The sequence below is a fragment of the Panthera leo genome, chromosome A2, assembly GCF_018350215.1.
Source record: "Panthera leo isolate Ple1 chromosome A2, P.leo_Ple1_pat1.1, whole genome shotgun sequence".
Lineage (NCBI taxonomy): Eukaryota > Metazoa > Chordata > Mammalia > Carnivora > Felidae > Panthera > Panthera leo.
Window position 1 is genome coordinate 107,651,084 of NC_056680.1, and position 19,892 is coordinate 107,670,975.

Consider the following 19,892-nt stretch of genomic DNA (forward strand, 5'->3'; position numbering starts at 1 on the left):
CTAAACACAGCCAAGTACAGAGTAGCCATATTACCTTGGTGTTTTGCATAGCAATCATGAAGCATATAAACTGTATGGGTATTTATTTTCAACATTTTTCTGATCATTAAATGGAGGTTAGAGCTAGTTCATCTTTAAATTCAGAATATTATTCTATACATATGGAGCTATAACATTTTTTCCCATATGGTGTCATATTTATTTCCACAAAGGAAATGTGATGACAGAAATTTAAAAAAAAAGGCTTCCAAAAAAATGTATTAAAACAACAGTAGATTTCCTATTAAGCAAAGAATTCAGTACCTCATTTTTCAGCCAGTTGAAGGAGCGCCGAGAATGTACTGGCGTTGGAAAAGATACTTCTTTCCAGCCAAACTCTTCAGAGAAGTTCAATAAGAATAATTTCCATTCAGGAATTCCATCTTTCATATGCCAGGTGTCAGGACTGTCAAATCTTTGGACTGTTTAGTCTTATCAAACCTAATAAAACAATCGTACATAACCGCTAGGAAACATTTTGTTGCTCTTTTCCACACAGCATCACTTTTAAGTTTAACTTGGTTTACTAAAAACCAGTTTTGCATTTTTGAACATCTTGTTCAGATTTCTAAAGAAGATTTTTCTTGAAAGTATGTCAATATAAAGAGTTATTCAAATATACACATAAAACAAGAACGATATTCAAATGCTTATATACTGAATTGTAAACCAGGAGTCATGACATTAGAATGGTACTCTTTCTGGGGGAGAAATCAGAGGTAGAAACCTTTTAGCCTTATCTTACTGACAGTTAACAGGGAGTTATATGGTGCTGGTTGGGCGTTGTTTTGTGACAAACATTTGAAGTTAAGTAGAGAAAAGCGATGTGCAGATTGTCTCCTTGCGCCATGATTCAGTTTCATGATATGCTGGCTTCCCTGTAGGTGTCAAGTTGAAAATATCCTTCCTTTCCTTATTGCTCATAGCTTATAGTTCTTTTTGTGAAGTTTATTTATTTGAGAGAGAGAGGGGTAGGGGAGGGGTAGAGGGGGAGGGAGAGAGAGAGAGAGAGAGAGAGAGAGAGAGAGAATTCCAAGCAGGCTCCCCACTCCCAGCTTGGAGTCCAATGTGGGGCTTGAACTCATGAACTGTAACATCATAACTTGAGCTGAAATCAACAGTAGGATGTTTAACTCACTAAACCACCAGGTGCCCCATAGCTTATAGTTCTATAGCAGGAATGGGATGGAGAGAATTTCTCAAGTGTTACCCACAATTAATTAATTTGGCCATATTTGTTAGCTTAATAACATGTAAATAATACTTCTTTTAATTTCTCCATCAATATATCAGTAAACAAGAAATCAATTAATTTGAGAGGGGGTTGATGTAGTTGCTCAGTGTTGCTCAAACACAGGATAAAGCATGACAAATAATGCATTTTTTTCTTCTCTACGTTAAATTACCCATGATTTAGGAGAGAATAATATTAATCACTCCTTTACAGGGCTATCCTGGAATTTTTTTTGGATGATCTGAGCATTTCCTGGATGGCATTTAAGAATACAGTATATATACTGATATATGTATATATATATATATATGTACATATATATATATACATATATATATATGTACATATATATATATATGTATATACACACACACACACACACACACACACACACACATACATACACAGTGTTGATTGTCCCTGAAGTCCTCAGCAAGTCCAGCCTTTAGTTAAGAGGAAATCTAAACCATGACTTGTCTTCACATCACTGGAGTTTACTAGATCCTTTCTGACCATAAATTATAGTTCTAAATTCAAAATTCCTGTCTTAGGTTTAAGACCAAGTCCTTGACCTCTATAGCACTTTTTGGTAGGTGGGTGCATGGTTTATTTGGCTGTGTTTCAGTCCTCCTCCTTTCTCAATACTGGCCTGATACTTCAGTTCCACCAAAATGTTTGGTCCTATTTACATTAACCGTGTTTCTTCACAGACCAGAGTCTAGTCCTAATACTTGAAATGTATCAGCAAGAATTGTTGACCTCCACAGTATCTAGTCACCAATCTGTTAGAGCCTCTCTGGTAACAACCAACGCCTTGGAATTACAACTAGCAACTAGTGGAATAGAAATACTTGTGACTCTGTATATTCCCATAGCAGTGTGATGCATTTTAACATCATCTATTCTACGTCCCACTTCCAAAAAAGTTGAAAATTACTAATTTTTGGAATTATTAAGGTAATATGGAAATATAATTTATTATTTTTTTCTGAGTGTGTGTAAAATTCTCAAAGCCAGAGAGCCCTTTTCATTTTGTATCCCCTGCAATCAAACTGGGACTTGGCCTAGATGCCTTTGGCCTACCTTGAACAGGCAAATCTAGTTGCTGCATTCTAGTCCTTTCCTGAACTTCGTTCTAGCATCTGCAAGCTTCTTTTTAGAGCCTTAAAAGCACTTAAAAAAGAAAAGTTTAAATGAGATTAGCAGTTGCAAAAATTGGTGCCAGAAAAGAGAAAACAATTAATAAGGAAATTGACGGAAAGGGAGAAGAAACAAGGCATGACTCTTACTACCTCCAAAGGTATTATGTACATAAAATAAATCAAGGTGACTTAGTGATAGCTCAAAGAATCACAGCTGACAAAGAATAGTTTAAAAAACTGATATTTTAGGGAAAACATGTATGACTTGACTTATCTTCTTCAAGTTTACTTAATATCTTAAATTACAGATTTTCTCCACATCTGTTCCCATGGCAGTTGATGTTTCCATGGCTGATGTTGCCTGGTCATACCCATGTCCATCAAATGGAGAATTTTTCTCCCCCATAGTCAAGGAAGCAGAGAAGTGAGGACAACATAATTCAGATTACCTTGATCTTTCTGTAATTTCTGCTTAAAGTAAAATTTAAACATTTATAAACTTACAAAAATTGACAAATGTGGCACATCCACTCTTCTCTGTAGCAAGTGTCTAAGCAAAAATTAAGCATTATTAATAAACATTATGAAACAAAATATGGAATGAATATTAACCAAATATAAAGGTTAATCTCTATCTTGCTAAACAAGTAAAATTTGAACAAAAAATGTGAATTATCCACAAGAACAAGTCACTTATGTAATACAGAAGAAAATAATTAGGCAAGAGAAAGCTTTCTGTACTTTTTTAGAGACTGCATTTAGTCAACTTTGATAATGGAAAATATGTCCTTCCAGCAACCAAATATAATGATCCTGTAACAGATGCAACATGAATATTTGGGGGATATACCAAAATCTGATAAATTAATACATAGAAGACCCATAAAATCATTTCTAAGTGATAATTTTTATGATGATGTAAAAAAAATTCTTATACCTTAGAGAGCTCAGCATTATATTTACTTTTCTTAAAGAAATATTCTTGGAACTCAATGATTATTTATTGGATTTTTGTAAGAATATTAAAAGTACAAGCCAGTAATTAGAGTGATTATAAAACTAGAAAAAAAGAATATTTTAGAAAAGGTATGTAAATAACGAATATAGAATGGAAAGCATTCCCCCAGAATACAGCAGAAAGTGGTTAATAGCAGTAAATTTCTTAGCAACATGTTTTCATGGAATCTCAGTTGTACCTATACTTTTAACTTTGCCTAAAATCTCCAACTTTTCACTGAATCATTTTATTTGAAGTTTCCATAGAGATTAAAAAGTGGCTACATCAGAGTGTATGTGGGAAGCAACTTCTAAAATGGGTGTTATTCACATGATTTCTGTTTCCATATTTATTTTGCCCATACTTCTACTCTTCTTATTTTTTAGACATATTTTCCCTCAAACTTTGACTTGCAGGTCCTGAGGTAGTTCTCCCTATTTCCTGACACTTCCAAACACAAAACTCTCTCATTCATTACATCTCAGGGGGGTCATGGTTTCTTGTCACAAGAAGGTGTGCTATGAAATTCAATCTATTGCCACTCAACATAACATCCTTCTAATCTCTGGTGATGGTCAGAGGTCAAGGTGGCATATAATACTGTCACACACATCACAGTGAAACACAAAGGATGAATATTCATATTTCAGTGCATACAAAGATGACTGCCAGAGTTTGAATACACATGGCCACACAGTTGTTTGTAGTGTATGTGAGATTCATCCAGACTTCCATGTCTTTCAGCTAACATATTTCCAGTAAATTATTTTCCATGAGTAATTTAAAAATATTTTTATGATTTAAGCATAGAACTTTGAAGGAAATATAAAAAATGTAAGTCATAAGCATTCACAAGAGTGACCAGAAATTTCAGCAAGTTGAAAACTATATTTTATTAAAAGTTCACAAAAAGATAGCAGTTGAATAACCTTTTCAAAATTAATGTTGAATTATTTTAAAGTGTTTAAAATTATTTTCTTCTTTATTTGTAAATTTCTATGTCCCTTATACAAAATCATGTTTGAAGATTCAGAAACATTCCATAAATATATCCTGTTTATATATATGATATAAATATATATATGGTATGTGTATATAAAAATACATATACTTCATTTATATGTTATATAATGATATGTGTGATAAATATGTATAATATACATATATACACGTATAGGTATATATGCATATATACTTTAGAGAATATTTATCTGTGTATTACTCTGTTTTGCTTGGATTTTCATTTCAAAAGTTTTGAATAAGATTTTATGTTTTGAATAAGATTATAAGTAGTTTGTTAGAATTTAATGAAATACTCTTCATTTTCTGTATGTTCAGTTTCCCTAATGATAATTTTCATTTTTAGCTTCTCTTCTATAAACGACCATCCCAGATGGCATTCCATTGTTTCAAAATTGATACCACTCACCTTCTTTTAGGAAAAGATTGTATTTAATAGGAAGTCTGGGCAGTGTTTTTCTGCAAGAAGGGAGAAAGGGTGTAGCTTGAGGAACAATATTAAGCCTTGTATTTGAATTGTTCTTCTATGAATTACTTCCTAAAATCTGATGTAAGCAAATAACTCTTCCAAGTCTTTAAGAACTGCTTTACAACAGGAAGTATCTCAACAATTTGCTGAAAATATGCACATCTGTTCACTCAGGAAGTAAGCATCTAAAATGATTATTACCTCTTTTTCCTTAAAGAAACCTGTCATAGTTGTGTCATCCAACATGCACCTTTGCCACGGGTATGTACCTGGGCTGAGAAACACTAACACATTCTTAAAAAGAAATATCTTTCTCTCTCTCTCTCTCTCTCTCTCTCTCTCTCTCTCTCTCTCTCCTTCTCTCTCCCTCTCTCTCTCTCTCTCTCTCTCTCTCTCTCTATATATATATATATATATATATATATATATATATATATATATATATATCTCCATACACACACACACACATTAATAAATTAAACGTAAAGGTCACTAGGAGCAGGAAAATACCTTTATTTTATTTACTATGGTCATATGAGTGCCTAGTTTAGGGCCTGACACAGATGCTTGGTAGATATTTACTAGATGAATGAATGAAAGCTGTTTATGGTCTCAGATGCTGACTGGCACTCTCTGAGTAAGTCAAAGGACCCTGTGCTCTCTCCTGGATTATTGTATCCTCCCCTAGTTAATAAAGGCCCCAAGGACATTTCAGGATCAGTTACTCTTCCAGGTGATAAGGCTTAAGAATTGCCTAGAAAGGGACAGCCAGTTGGCTTAGCATCTTGACTCTTGGTTTTGGCTCAGGTCATGATCTCACAGTTCTTTAGTTTGAACCTCACATCCAGCTCAGAGCTGGCGGTGTGGAACCTGCTTGGGATTCTCTGTCTCCCATTCTTTCTGCCCCTCGCTCTCTGTCTCTGTCTCTCAAAACTAAATAAACATTTAAAAAAAAAAAAAAAGAATTGCCTAGATAGGTATGAGGGAAACACCAAATATGGATATAAAAGCTATGTAAAAATTAGGAGGGAAACAAAAACACACAACACTAAGAACTAGGCAAGAGACGTTTTATTATGGTCCAGATTATCACTAGCATCTGGTTAAATAGAAAAAGATGGCCCAAGTATCTAGATCTCTTTCAGATTCCATATTCTATCATTATATGACCATTGTGTCCACAACACACAATAAGTTTACTTATATACTTATATTCATACACTGTTCTTGTACTAATAGTAAGCAAGCCTAGATGGGATTTGTTAGGAACTCTCTCAGGTCACTGAGGAATGTAAAAACTGAAGGGTCCTACCATCTTCCTTAGTTCTGATTTTGACATTTCTTTCTCTTGAAATAAGTAACACTTATTTCAAGTTTAGTTTAACAATGTCTTTGTGAATTCTCCATTAGTTCAGTTTCTGCAGGGTATGAATTTTTTTTAAGTCTCTAACTCATTTTTTTAAGTTTAATTTTTAAAAATTTATTTATTTATTTTAAGAGAGAGATAAAGTGTGTGAGTGGGGGGAGAGACAGAAAAAGAGGAGTGAGAGAATTCCAAGCAGGCTCCACAATATCAGCTCAGAGCCCAAAGCAGGGCTCAAACTCACGAACCTGAGCTAAAATCAAGAGTCAGTTGCTTAGCTGACTGAGCCACCCAGGCGCCCCTTTACTAACTTATTTTTAAGGAACAGATTTTGAAGCTAGAATAGGAATAAGCATATGAAAAGATGTTCAGAGCACCTGGATGGCTCAGTCAGTTAGGCCTCAGACTCTTAATTTCAGCTCAGGTCATGATCCCAGGATTCACAAGTTCCAGCCCCTTACAGAGCGCTCTCCCTCTCTCTGCCGCACCCCAGCACCCCCACCTCTCTCTCTAATAAAAGGAAAAAAAATGTTCAAGATCATTAGTCATCAGGGACACACAAATTAAAGCCACAGAAAGACACCATTACACATCTATGAGAATGTCTAACATTCAAACAATTAGCAATACCAAAAATTGGTCAGCATGCTGCTAAACTCTCAGACACTGCTGTCAAGATCACAAAATGCCTCAGCCATTTCCAAACAGGAAAAGAGTTTGACAGTTTCTTTGAAATTCAGCATATACCTCTACGGCCAAGCAATCCCACTCCTAGATATCTGCCTAAAATAAATAGAGAATGTTAATGAACCAATTTGAAAGTACTAAGAGAAAATAGAAAACTACCATTAGAATGCTAAATGTAAAACTAAATGTAAAACTTGCCACAGACAAAATCCACAGATGGATACTAAAATGGGTGGGTGAAAGTTTTAGCTGAAAGAGGATATTTGGATATTATGCCTCCACAGAATTTAGTAATTACAATAGGGAAAAAAAAGTAAATTTAGAATGAAAAACTTTAGCAGACACTACCACAGTCAAGGAATTATGGTTAACATTACCAGTCATATATATTGACTCCATGGACCCCCTGATACTATGTACTGGGAAGGACACATCACTTCTGTGATATTCTTTTCATTAATTTATGACTTCAATCTAATCATGAGAAAACAGTGGACAAACCCAAGTTGAAGGACCTTGTACAAAATAGTTGAACAGCACACCTCAAATGTGTCAAGGTCATAAAAGACAGGAAAAGACAGAGGACTCACAGATGAGAGGAGACTACATTGGCATGTCAGTGCAACATGGAATCCTGGATTAGATGTGGAACAGAGAAAGAACAGTGATGAAAGAACTGGTAAAATGTGAATCAGACTTGCACTTTGGTTGATAATATTGTACCGATGTTCATGTCTTAGTTTTTGATGTTTTGTAGTTACATAAAATGTTAATATAAGAGGAAGCTGGGTGAAAGTAAATGGAACCCTATGCACTGCGTCTGCAATTATTTTACAAGTATAAAAGTATCCCAATATTAAAAAAATCAAACTTCTTATCATTTATTCAGTGGTAGGTTATCAATGCTATTCATTCCATGCTGCCCATTTGAGAGTCTTTATTATTTAGAACATTTCCTCATTTCCCCCCTAGCATTTGGCAGCCTTGGGATCATAGAGAAAACATGAAAATATCTCAAAACACCATGGGTATAATTTTTAATAGTTCTTTCACTGGCAGTAAACTCTTGTATCAAACAGACATCAAAAATTCAGTAGCTTAAAAACTATAGTTTATTTCTCTAACCAAAATAGTTAAAGGTGGGACTTCCAGGGTATCAGGCAGGTATGGTCCAAAGGGTGACCCAGAAAGCCAGGTTTCATGTGTATACTTTTCCCACCATCCTCTAAGGTATCTATTTCATGTGTGATATGTCAGTATGTTCAGGTTAGGACTTGCTGGCAGTAAAAAAGAAAAACTCAGGAAGCACTGCCTAGTATTAAGAAATTGTCCTGAGGTGGCACATGTCACTTTCACTCACATAAACTAAGACATCTGGCCACATCTAACCCTGAGGAAGTCTGGGAGCTTTACCAACTACGGATTCTATTGCTGTGGAAGAAGAGAAGCAAGGACTTGGTGGTTGGCCACCAATCTTTAGCATAAGAATAATGAGTGTTTTTAAGAGATTCCCAATTTAACGGCTGCTTTACAAAATTGAAGAACTTCATACATCAGAAAGAATATTTAAGAAATATGGATAGTGTTATAAATATTGATGATAATAAATGACATTTAAATAGTAGGTTGTGCTTCACAAAAGATTTTCCCATTGAACATCACATTTAATTCTGTGAAATAAGTAGATTAATTCCAATTTACACAGTAAGAAATTAAAACAGAGAGATAAAATATCTAATGTCAGTGCAAGGGCACAATTTAAGATTTTCTGACCCAACATGGGCATTTTCTTCATAGATTGTTTATGGCTACCCTCAGTTTAATTGTCAAGAATGGCTTAAAACTTGGAAAATAAAATCTTACTTCAATACCATTAAAATCACATTGTTAGAAAATTGTATACTGTTTTCAGAGAATTAGGAGTTGAAGAGTGAGTCAAACTCTCCTTCTAAACATGACTTAACTATATTTGTTCAGTTTTTAATGACTGAATGTTTCATTTAGACCAAAGAACCACCAATTCCAGGCCCTGGGTAAAATCCAGACCTCGAAGTCTCCTATTATTCCAAGAGTACATTTCCAAATATTTTATTTCCTTAATTTGTCTCATGTGCTAGTTTTGTCCCAGGCAGGTCTCATTCAACTCCAAGTTCAAACAAGAGCCTTCAGTCTCACAATCTCTCATCTCTCCTCCAATTTGTTTTGGCTGATCGCCTCCCACTGTGACCACACTATTTCTCTCACTTGAACAGTTGATGCCATATGTCACTGCTGTTTGCAAGGGAATACTTGAAAGGGTAGGTTCATTTGTAAGGGAGCAGGGCTAAAGGACAGAATTCACAAGGAGTAACTCCGCAATCCTGACATTCCATTACTGACTCCCTTAATGTGGAGTGATAACATAAAACCCCTGCACATCACAAGACCCTAAGTAAGTATTGTGGTCCTTCCTTCCTATCCATATAAAATTTGTGTCACCCTGTAACAAGGCTGCCAAAACACTAATCTGATTTTTCACCAGTGGAAGTTTAGGTTTATGAATGGTAGAACTCATGTATGTCTTTGTTCTACAATAGTAAAAGCATCCCAGAAACTCTAGCCTAAAGTCTTGGTATCATACCTTAAGAGGACTATTTCTGCCTGGAGAACTGCTGGAGAGGTGAAGGGCCTCAATGACATTCCAAGAGAAATAACAAGGGGGCATACTAACGCTGGATAAGAGAAAACTGGCATTTGAAGAGTTATCTCCAAATATCCCAAGGGCAGCACTAAATTCAGCAATCTTAGTGAGGCATCATTTTGCATTGTGTAATAGGGAGAACCACATTTTGGTGATTATTAGGAACCAGGTAGCAGCTCAACATGAGGAAAAGTAGGTTTAAACATAAGAAGTGGGTAAAAAAAAAAAAAGAAGGGGTAGCACTCCAAGTGAACTAGTTTCTCGTCCCTTGGAAAGCTTCAAGCAGGAGAGCAGCAGTCTGAGAGACTGTGGTTGAGAGTACATGCTGAGCCACTCTGCCTGAGTTTGCAATCTTGGACCCACTATTTAGTTTCCTTTCAGTGTCAATGGAATAATAATACTATGTACCTTACATAGGTTTATGATAATTACTTTATACACGAAACACTGAGACGAATTTGTAGCACAAACTAAGTGTTCAACAAATGTTTGTAAATACTTTTGAAACGCCAGAACCGAGAAAAAATATGGTGCAAATAGGGAAAAAAACAAAACAAAACAAAACAAAACCCCAAACATACACAGGACCGAAAAACTGCACTGAGGGTTGTAACACACCTGCAAGTTCCCTTTAAGACTCTCTATGGTCTACTCTCCCTATTATCTTTATTCAAGGGCAAAGTATTACAGGGTAGACAATGCTCTAAAAGTATACCAATCAGAAGCCAGGAAACATGAAGTAGTGTACCATGGTACAACCAACGTGCCATGGCGTATTCATGGGCTATGATTATATTTGTCAGTTTAAGTCAGTTTCACAGACACAAAAAGCCGATCAGTTGAAATTATTGCATGTGGCCATTTCAAGCATTAAAACTGATACAAAAAAGTTAAATTCACTTGTTAAGTTTCAGTTACTCATTGCAACTTTTGAAAACATTAATTTAGACATTGCGCCTCCATGTTTTTATTACTATTCAATAAAATACAGAAAATATCATAGTGTTTGTCATCAAGCTTCACGAAGACCCCAACATCACTTCCAGATAATGTATGCTGATTAAAGATAATGATTTTCTACATGTCTCATGATGTTAAAATATATTAGAGGTACTAGATTCAATGCTCTTTTTAAATCATTTTATTTTTTTTAAATCCTTCATTAAATCCCAATATATAAATTGGCATTAGGCCAAGTGGCATAAGTTTGGTTAGATACCTTCCTTCAAAGGAAATTCATAGTTTTAAAATTGTGTGAAAACCATCTTGTAGTGATCTTTCATGGTATCAGCTGTGACTTCCTGTTGGGAAGAAAGAACTAACCTCGATGGATGGAAATGGTCCAAAATGCAAGTTTCTTCTTCTGTTATTATGACTCAGTGGTAGTCAATTCCAAACAAGTATATATCTATGTATAACTGAGGATCACTTTTTAAGTAAGTTATTGTGCTTAACTAAATGTAATATTTATAAACAAAAATCGATGCATCCCGGGTACTTACAGTGTTGTTTGTTTTTTTTTTTTTCCTGCTCTGAAGTCTGGATCCCAGACAATATTTAGCAGTATCACTGAGCTGCTATTGAGCAGTACTCACATACATCATTGGAAATTTTGCAGTTTCTAAGAAAGCAGAGCACCTTATCTGTGTTAGTCGGGTTGGATATATTTTACAGTTGCTTTTCTTGCTTTTTAATAAATTCTGTTTTTAAACTACCCTGAAAAAATTTTGTTTAGACACTGAAATTTTGTTTTTATCACAAATGTTCCTCTTTCCCCCACCAATATGGAAAGTGTAAATGGGAGGCTTAAGAGGACTTTGAACACCTAAATGTATTATCATCAAAATAGTTTGGGAGCTTATAGTAAAGTGAAAGAACACTGAAACTTGAGTCAGAATAATTTACTCTTAAAGTACTTTAGACAATTTAAGTAGCCCCATTGGATCTATTTTCCCAAAAGTAAAAAGGGTGATAATGTCCCTATTATCAATCCGTTATAAACAAAGAGAAAAATGAAGAATTATATACTGTAGAAGGTTGGTGATATGAGTTGTATCTATGTGAATTTTTAATGATTCCTTTAGTCTTAACACTATAGTTCTGGATTCAAAAAGGAGCTACCAAACAGAAGCCATGCTAAACAATTTCCAGTAAAAACACATGACATGAAACAGTTCTCCTTTAATCATTTTCTCCCTGAATACCCACTGACAATTGGCTAGCTGTGATGCAGGCATTTATTTATAAATACATTCAGGCAAAGAGTATAATGACTGGAGAGCTGCAACGTGGCTGAAAAAGCTTATTTAATCGTTTTAACAGTCATCCAGGGTTTATTGGTGAATTTATTTGATTAACTGCAGAAGTCTGTTAAGATAAATGTAAATAAAATCTAATGGAACCAGTCAAAGCCAAAAAAAAAAAAAAAAAGTGAATGAAAGGCAAATAACACATCATTTGCAAAAGGCATACAAATTAATTCCTAGATACATATCTCACATTGTGATTAGCAAAATACTTTAATACTCAACATGAAACCACAGGGATGATGAGAAACAACAACAAAAAAAACCCACTTAGCAGGAATTGGTGAATATAAACTTAGATACAAATGTACATTGAATGTAGTTGCAAAACTGAAAATAATAGAGCTAAAGTCACAATATTGGCATGGTTATATTAGATATTGTCACTCAGGAAACTGGATGGGCTGACAGATGCAGTCAAAATCTATCACCAAAACATTAACACTCTTATTGGTCACAATATTCCTGGTGCTTTGGGGTAGAGATCAATAAATTCTGTGAGAATGGTGAAGACTGTGGGTTATTCAATTAGACTCAGAAGCAACTTAGATAGATAGGTCTTCTACGCAAACTTTTAGCATTTATTCCTCACCTAAACAGTACCCATCAATCCTCCCAGATGAAGTATAAAGGAGGAAGGGCAACATTATGTGACCAGCATCTTCAACTCTGCCAAGGAACATTTGTTATTCTTTCTTAACAGGACTGTTTCCCCTGGTGGGCACTAGAACAGGCATATAGGCAGATTTGTGAGGAAGAGCTGTTGAGGGAAACTTTCTAGGACTACTTAGAGGGGGCTGATTTTCTATTGTTAAAGAAAATTTGAAAAAAAAGAAAGAAAGAAAAGTCTCTATCATTAACTTCAGTTTAACTATTCCTGAGAAACAGTCAAGCTGCTTGACTTTTTCTAGAGATACAGAATAATCTGAAGTTCTGTGTACAGTAAGGGCATACCGTAAGGCAGAGAAGGGTATCTGACTAGTGATTACAGAAAAAAAAATTCCATGTTATTTCTCTATTCATTGTATACAGTGTTTGAAAATACCAAAATCAATCACATGGTGTTCCAATAAGTTCCAAAAAAATAATCTATTATGACCAAAGGATCGTAAAGATCAGGGATGATACTTACATGGGCCCCTTGTGCTTTGGAACATATGCTAAATCATAGCTTGGTCAGCTGATTAATTGGTAATTTTTTTGCTGGGTTGACAAGAAATCTAAAATTGCAACTCAAAAGGGCTTCTAATATTCTGATTAAAAATATTTTTAAAATCTAAAGAAAAAAAATCCCAATGTTTTGAAGATAAATAGAACAGGTTTCTCGTGGAGGATAAAATTTGGTAGAGAACTGGTGTTTTCAAAGCTACAGGGCTGGATGCCATTTCAAGATTCTAATTTCTTTTCTTCTTTCCCTGTCAAACAGGTAAACAGCTCTACATGGAGTCCTTACAGGAAAGACATGAGAAAGGGTGGAAAAGAGGAAGGAACCAGAAGTCTTTGTGGGCATTTTCCCCCAATTTTTAAGCTCTTAGGAGAACCTAGAGGATTTCATGATAAAACCAAAGTTTCCTGAGTTTCATGGACATAAATTTCTAACCACAAAGGGAAAAGGATTATCCCTACACTGGGAAGATATGCCCCAAGAGTATGAATAAGAGATAGAGGGAACCACAATTTGTTCTTGAGCAGTTCCTCTGTGGAGCTGACCAAATCTTAAAAAAATAATATCGATGAATGGATGAATGAATGAATGAATGAATGAAGAGCTGTGTTATTCATTTAAGCACACACACCTGGAAGGTTTGCAGAAGAGTCTGCCAAGCATATATGGTAAGCAAAAGAGAACAAGTGAACTTGAAGAGACTATCAACTTTCTACAATAGTCATCAGAAAAGTAAACCACAGGAATCAAAGACCATGGTCTATGTCTAGAATGACCAACATGTCCCAGGTTACCTAGGACTTCTGCAGTTTTAGCACATAAAGTTCTGTCTAGGAAAACTCTCTGTTCTTGGCAAACCAAGACATGTGTAATTCCCTAAGCCTCCCTCCCTGCTACACACAATGTTTAAGTATATGGAACAATAATAAAATGGGTATTTCAAGAAGAACTAAACTTTCCACTTGTTCTACGGAATGGGAATTGAGAGTCAGAATTCAAAAAGAGATATAGAAAATAAAGTTTTATTTTTACATCAAAGCTTATGAAATAAAGGGACATCTATAATATTTGAATACCATCATAAAACTAAAGAACATCAACAGAATTTTCCAGGTAAAAATTAGTAGCCTCAAATCCTACACTGAGCTAAATCATTGGGTACAACCACCAAACAGTCTCACTTTTGCAAAATTCAGAAAACACAACAGCATTCTTGAAAGAGGTGCTTAAAGGATTATTAGTTGATCTAGAGGTGAATCAAAGGGAAAACTCAAGAAGTAGAAAACTGTATAATAAGAAATCACATGTAAGCCCAAAAATACAATTAAAATTAAATCTAAAAAATGTTTGTAAAAATATTAGTACAGTTAATTGTTAAAAGTCACACACACACACACACACACACACACACACACACACACAGTAATATTAGTCATAAAAAGAACGAGATCTTGCTATATGTGACAATATGGATGGACCTAGCAGGTATTATGCTAAGTGAAATAAATCAGACAGGGAGAGACAAATGCCATATGATTTTACTTATATGTGTAATCTTAAAAAAAAAAAAACAAAAAACAACCAACTAACAAAAACACAGACTCTTAAATACAGAGAACTAATGGTTGCTGAGGAGAGGGGCGGGAGTGGTAGGAGAATGGGAAAAATGGGTGAAGACAATTGGGAAATATGGGATCCCAATTATGGAATGAACAATTCATGGGGATAAAAGGTACAGCACACAGAATGAAGTCAATGGTATTGTAATAGTGTTATTGGTGACAAATAGTAGCTACATTTGTGATGAGCAGAGCATAATATAGAGAGTTGTCCAATCACCATATAGTACACTTGAAACTAATGTAACACTGTAAGTCAACTATGCTACAGTAATATTTATACTTCAAACAATCTTCATCATTTATGTCTATACAGTAAAACCTTGGTTTGCAAGCGTAATTCATTCTGGAAACACATTTGCAATCCAAAGCACTTGTATATCAAAGAGGATTTTAAGAACTATTGACTGAGTTGTGATCATGTGACATTCGGCATCATGTACTACTTGTACTGCAAGACATCACTCATTTACCAAATTAAAATTTATTAGAAACATTTGCTTGTCTTGCGGAAAACTCACAGAACAAGTTACTCACAATCCCAGTTTTTAATGTACTTACAAATTGCATATTCAAAGACAGGGAATAAAGATTAAAACATTCTCTACTTTTAAATTTTACCTAAAAAAGGTTAAATTGAGTTGTTAATGTGTTTGATTTTATAATAATATGTAGAATAAAGTAAGTGTCTAGAGATTGTCATAAATAGATTTTTTAAATGAAAGAAAAAGAAAGCAAAGGACAAAATAAAAGACATAGGAAGGTAGTATAAAGAGAATGTATAAAACAATTACTAAAGTAGGTCTAGGCATATTGCTTATGATGATTAATGTTAATAAGTTCAACCACTTAAATTATGAAATTTCCCATTTGCATTTTAAAAAATAATTTATCATATGTGTTATAGATAAGACAGATGCCTAACTACAAAGATGGCTTTGGACAGCCAATACTTCTGTCTCCTGAAACCCCGCTGTTGCATCATAAAGACAGTATTTTAGGGGCACCTGGGTGGCTCAGTTGGTTGAGCATCCAATTTCAGCTCAGGTCATGCCCGTGGTTCATGAGTTCGAACCCTGCATGGGGCTCAGTGCTGACAACTCAGAGCCGAGGGCCTGCTTCGGACTCTGTGTCTCCCTCTCTCTCTGCCCCTCACTCGCTTGCTTGCTCTCTCTCTCTCTCTCCTTCAAAAATAAATAAAAACATTTTAAAAAAAGACACGATTTTAGTAGACATAAGTGCAAAGGATGGAGAAAATAGGAATAGACATAATAGAAACAGGACTTTACGGCCTGGAAAGCATATAAGTGAGTGCTTTGTCCTAAAGTTCAGTATAGAATCTTCAAAAGATTCAGGAATTAATGTCCACAGGTAGCTTTGGGAGAGAGGGAGGTGGTTGGGAAATTGAAGGTTGGATGAGAACAGATGTCTGTCTAGATTCCCTCTCCCACTCTGCCTGTGTCTGCCTGTCCCTCGCCCTATGGGATGTCTAAGGGCCCACTCTCTGGAAACTTGAAAGAGAGGATCTCTGGACTGAGGGACATCAAGAAAATTTAGGGCAGGTGTGCTATAACAACAACAACAACAACAACAACAACAACAACAGCAACAACAACCCAGGGAGACCAGAGGAACACCTGCAACCTTTCCAGTGAGAACTTTCATGGGAAATCTAATCACACCAAGAGAAGAGTAAAGAGACTGACACAAAGGGAGTCCCAGCAAATGGCCTGGTCTAGCAATCTTTCTATGAATCTCGGGATCAATAGGCATCATATGCACACAGAGCTTATAACAAGATTTGCAGGCTCTTCACTCTTAAAAACAGTAAAGAAACCAGAATTCTCAAGCATTTTAGGAAAGCCTCTAATATGAAAAATAAGAGATCAAACAAAGAGAAAACAACAACAATTTGGAAGAAAAGAAAAAGAAAAAGAACATATGAGTAATCTACAGGAGAAACTGAATCTGAGACCTGAGTATACAAATAATATATTATTCAAAGAAATGCAAATTACATCCACAAAGACATCTAATTTTAATATGTTTTATGAAGGTTATGAGCAATAATGATTCCTGCTATTTAAGGTATGAAATATATTGTCAAAACATTGTAGGAAAGAAATCTGCTTTAGTAAAGAGACCTAAAAGCTTTTGTACATGTTTGCCCAGAGAACACAATTCTAGAAAATGATCTTAAGTAAATAATTTTACATGCACATGTTGACATATATATAAACAGTTAATCTGATAATATCCATAAGAGCAAAAAGTGAGAAACATTCTGTATGTGCATGAGAAAGTGAACGGTTTACATATAATGTGAATCATTCATATAAGAAATTGCTGTAGTCATTAGAAATCATATCATGTAACAATAAATTAAGGACTTGGGAAATTCATGCAATGATGTTAAATTAAAATTGCTTATGGGCTACAATCTCAATTTTGAAGAAAAAAGTATGGGTATGTGTACATCTGTTTATATATATATTAATAATTCATAAATGCTAAGGAATAAAAGAGACTGAAAATTATATCAAAATTTGAGTTGTGTTTATTTTTGAGTTATGGGATTATAGGTGGAATTTATTTTCTCTTCTATACTTTTCATTCATGTTCTACTAATTTGTAAAATCAGAAATAGTACTATTCCAAATAGGAAGTTGAAATCCTCTTCCATGGAATTGGCAAGTGACAAATATGGAATAAATAGTTCTCTGAGGCATTTGATTGCTATTATAGACTTAGTCTTCCTACTGGCAGAAAAAGCCCAAAATAACCAATAAAACTTGTTCACACAACTGTGCTGACAATGATATTAATGCCTAGAACAACACAGCAGTTAACTAAGGGAAAACCATGCTGGGTTCAACTCGATGAGAACCAGAGGAGAGTAAAAGCAAATGGAAAAAGATGAAATTGACAGGGAAAGTGAATGCTAAATGCAAGCTCCCAGCCTGGGTGGGCAGTTTGGGTGGGAAAGTAACCTCTCCAGAGTTTGGGTTCACTGACCACAAGTGGAACAAGGATTGGCAGAGAGGCCAGATTGAAGCAAGTAGCTATAAAAGTGTTCTGCCCTGTGAGTACCACCCTGAAACATAATTAACCACCCGAACAAAGGAAAACAGTGCCCAGGGTTTCTCCATTCAGGAAGCAAATCTAAGAAGCAGGAACTGGAGCCATGTGCCAACACTTCCCCAAGATCAGAGGCCAAGAAAATAGTATAATATCTGAAAAACAAATCTGGTCAGCTTCTCATAAGACTTTCTAACTCAACTATTTTGAATTGGCAGTATATTTCTAAGGATCTAAGTATTGATTTCATCCTAAAATTATGAGACTTTATGAGGTTATTTTTACATGGTAACAGACTTTGCTAAGGTATATGAGCTATTACTTCTGACACCGGAGTCAATCTACCTGGATTGTGGGAATATTCCTGCTACTTACTTTTCATTAATTCATTTGAGCATTAACCCATCCAACCATTCAGCCACTGTTCTATATATACAGATTATATATATATATATATATATATATATATATATATAATATCTAAATATATAAATGTATACATTCTATATATATTTATTATGCCTAGGTATTAAATACTATATAAAGATATACAAGTCATGCATTCTTCTCCAAATCTAGTGGAAGGAGGAAGATATTAATATATAAAAGCAATAAAAGGGCTTTATTAGTCAGGATAGGATAGGCTATGTTGCATTAACTTAAAAGAACCACCTTGATGGTTCAGTAGCTGCATGATCAAGCTTTATTTATCAGTCATAAAAGTCTAAGAGAGAAAGAAGTTCTCAGAAACAAAGCTCCACCAAACCATGACTCAAGAATACAGGATGCTTTCAAAACATGGCCTCCAAACTTGTCAAAGGAGAAAAATAGAAGAGGCACATTCACTTTTAGGTATCTCGGATTAGAAGTGATGTAATGCCTTTTACAGTTTCATTCATCAGAACTCAGTAACTGTTTTTAGGTTGGTTTCTCTGAGAAGCAGATCCTAAGCCAACGATTTAAATCCAAGTTATTTATTTAGGATTCGATCTCCCCCCAAATCAGTAATGGATGAGAGGAAGAAGAAAGCCAAGTATGAGTGCACTTGAGTCATTTATGATGGGCTGTGCCACTGGATGTCGTAACATAAAGAGATGTGAAAGTCATGGGCATTCTATATCTTGCAGGTGAGGCAGCACTAGTGCCCAAAGCAAAAGTCTGAAGTTCAAAGTGTCAGCCGTTAGGAGCAAGGTATGTCAAAGCTGCAGCATGCACACACAGACTAGTTAAAGAGAGCCGAGGGAATGAGCAGGGCAAAAACAGTGTCTACTTCAGGTTGCAACAAAACTCAAGGAAAGCCAGAAAATATTGTATTCCTGTGTACCAATGAAGAGGAAATTTCATGGTAAACACATGCATGGATTTTGTCATAATATTTAAGATGTGTCATATAAACAGAGAGGAATCCTATGATAACTTGGTTGCAATGAGCCTGACAATGGACGGTTGGCTCTTATTATCTTTCTAGCCACTGAGATTGGTGATTATTGACCCAAGAACAAACGGATACTTAAGGTGTACAATGTGATGATTTAATTACACATACATTGTGAAATGATTACCACTATCAAGTACATTAATACACTATAACCTCACATACTCACCTTCATGTATGTGAATATCTACTCTTCTAACAAATTTCAAGTATAGAGTGTTATTAACTCCAGTCATCACATTGAATATTAGGTTCCCAAAAGTTACTCAGTTTACAACTGAACATTTGTACCCTTTCACCAACCCTCTCCATTTCCCCTACTCTTAACTCCTGGCAACAACCTTTCCACTTTCTGGCTTTATGAGTTGAACTTTTTTAGGCTCCACATGTAAGTGAGATTATGTAGTATTTATATTCCTGTGTCTGCCTTATTTCACTTAGCATAATGTTTTCCAGCTTCATCCATGTTGTCACAAATGGCAGAATATGTTTCTCTTTTATGGGTGAATAATATTCCACTGTATATATACACACTTTCGTCTCTTAATGGATACACAGATTAATGCCATACCTTGGCTACTGCAAATAATGATCCAATAAACATTAGTGGGCAGACATATTTTCAACATACTCATTTCATTCCTTTTAGATATATACT

The 19,892-nt window shown here is 35.1% G+C and overlaps 1 long non-coding RNA gene across 1 annotated transcript; it reads right to left on the reverse strand.

Annotated features, from left to right (window-relative positions):
• Nucleotides 1–335: 335 nt before the first annotated feature.
• LOC122213490 lies at nucleotides 336–19,892 on the reverse strand. Its single transcript, XR_006199544.1, has 3 exons — nucleotides 19,806–19,892; nucleotides 2,357–2,446; nucleotides 336–480 (listed from the first exon to the last, which is right to left on the reverse strand). It is a non-coding gene; the product is annotated as an uncharacterized LOC122213490 (long non-coding RNA).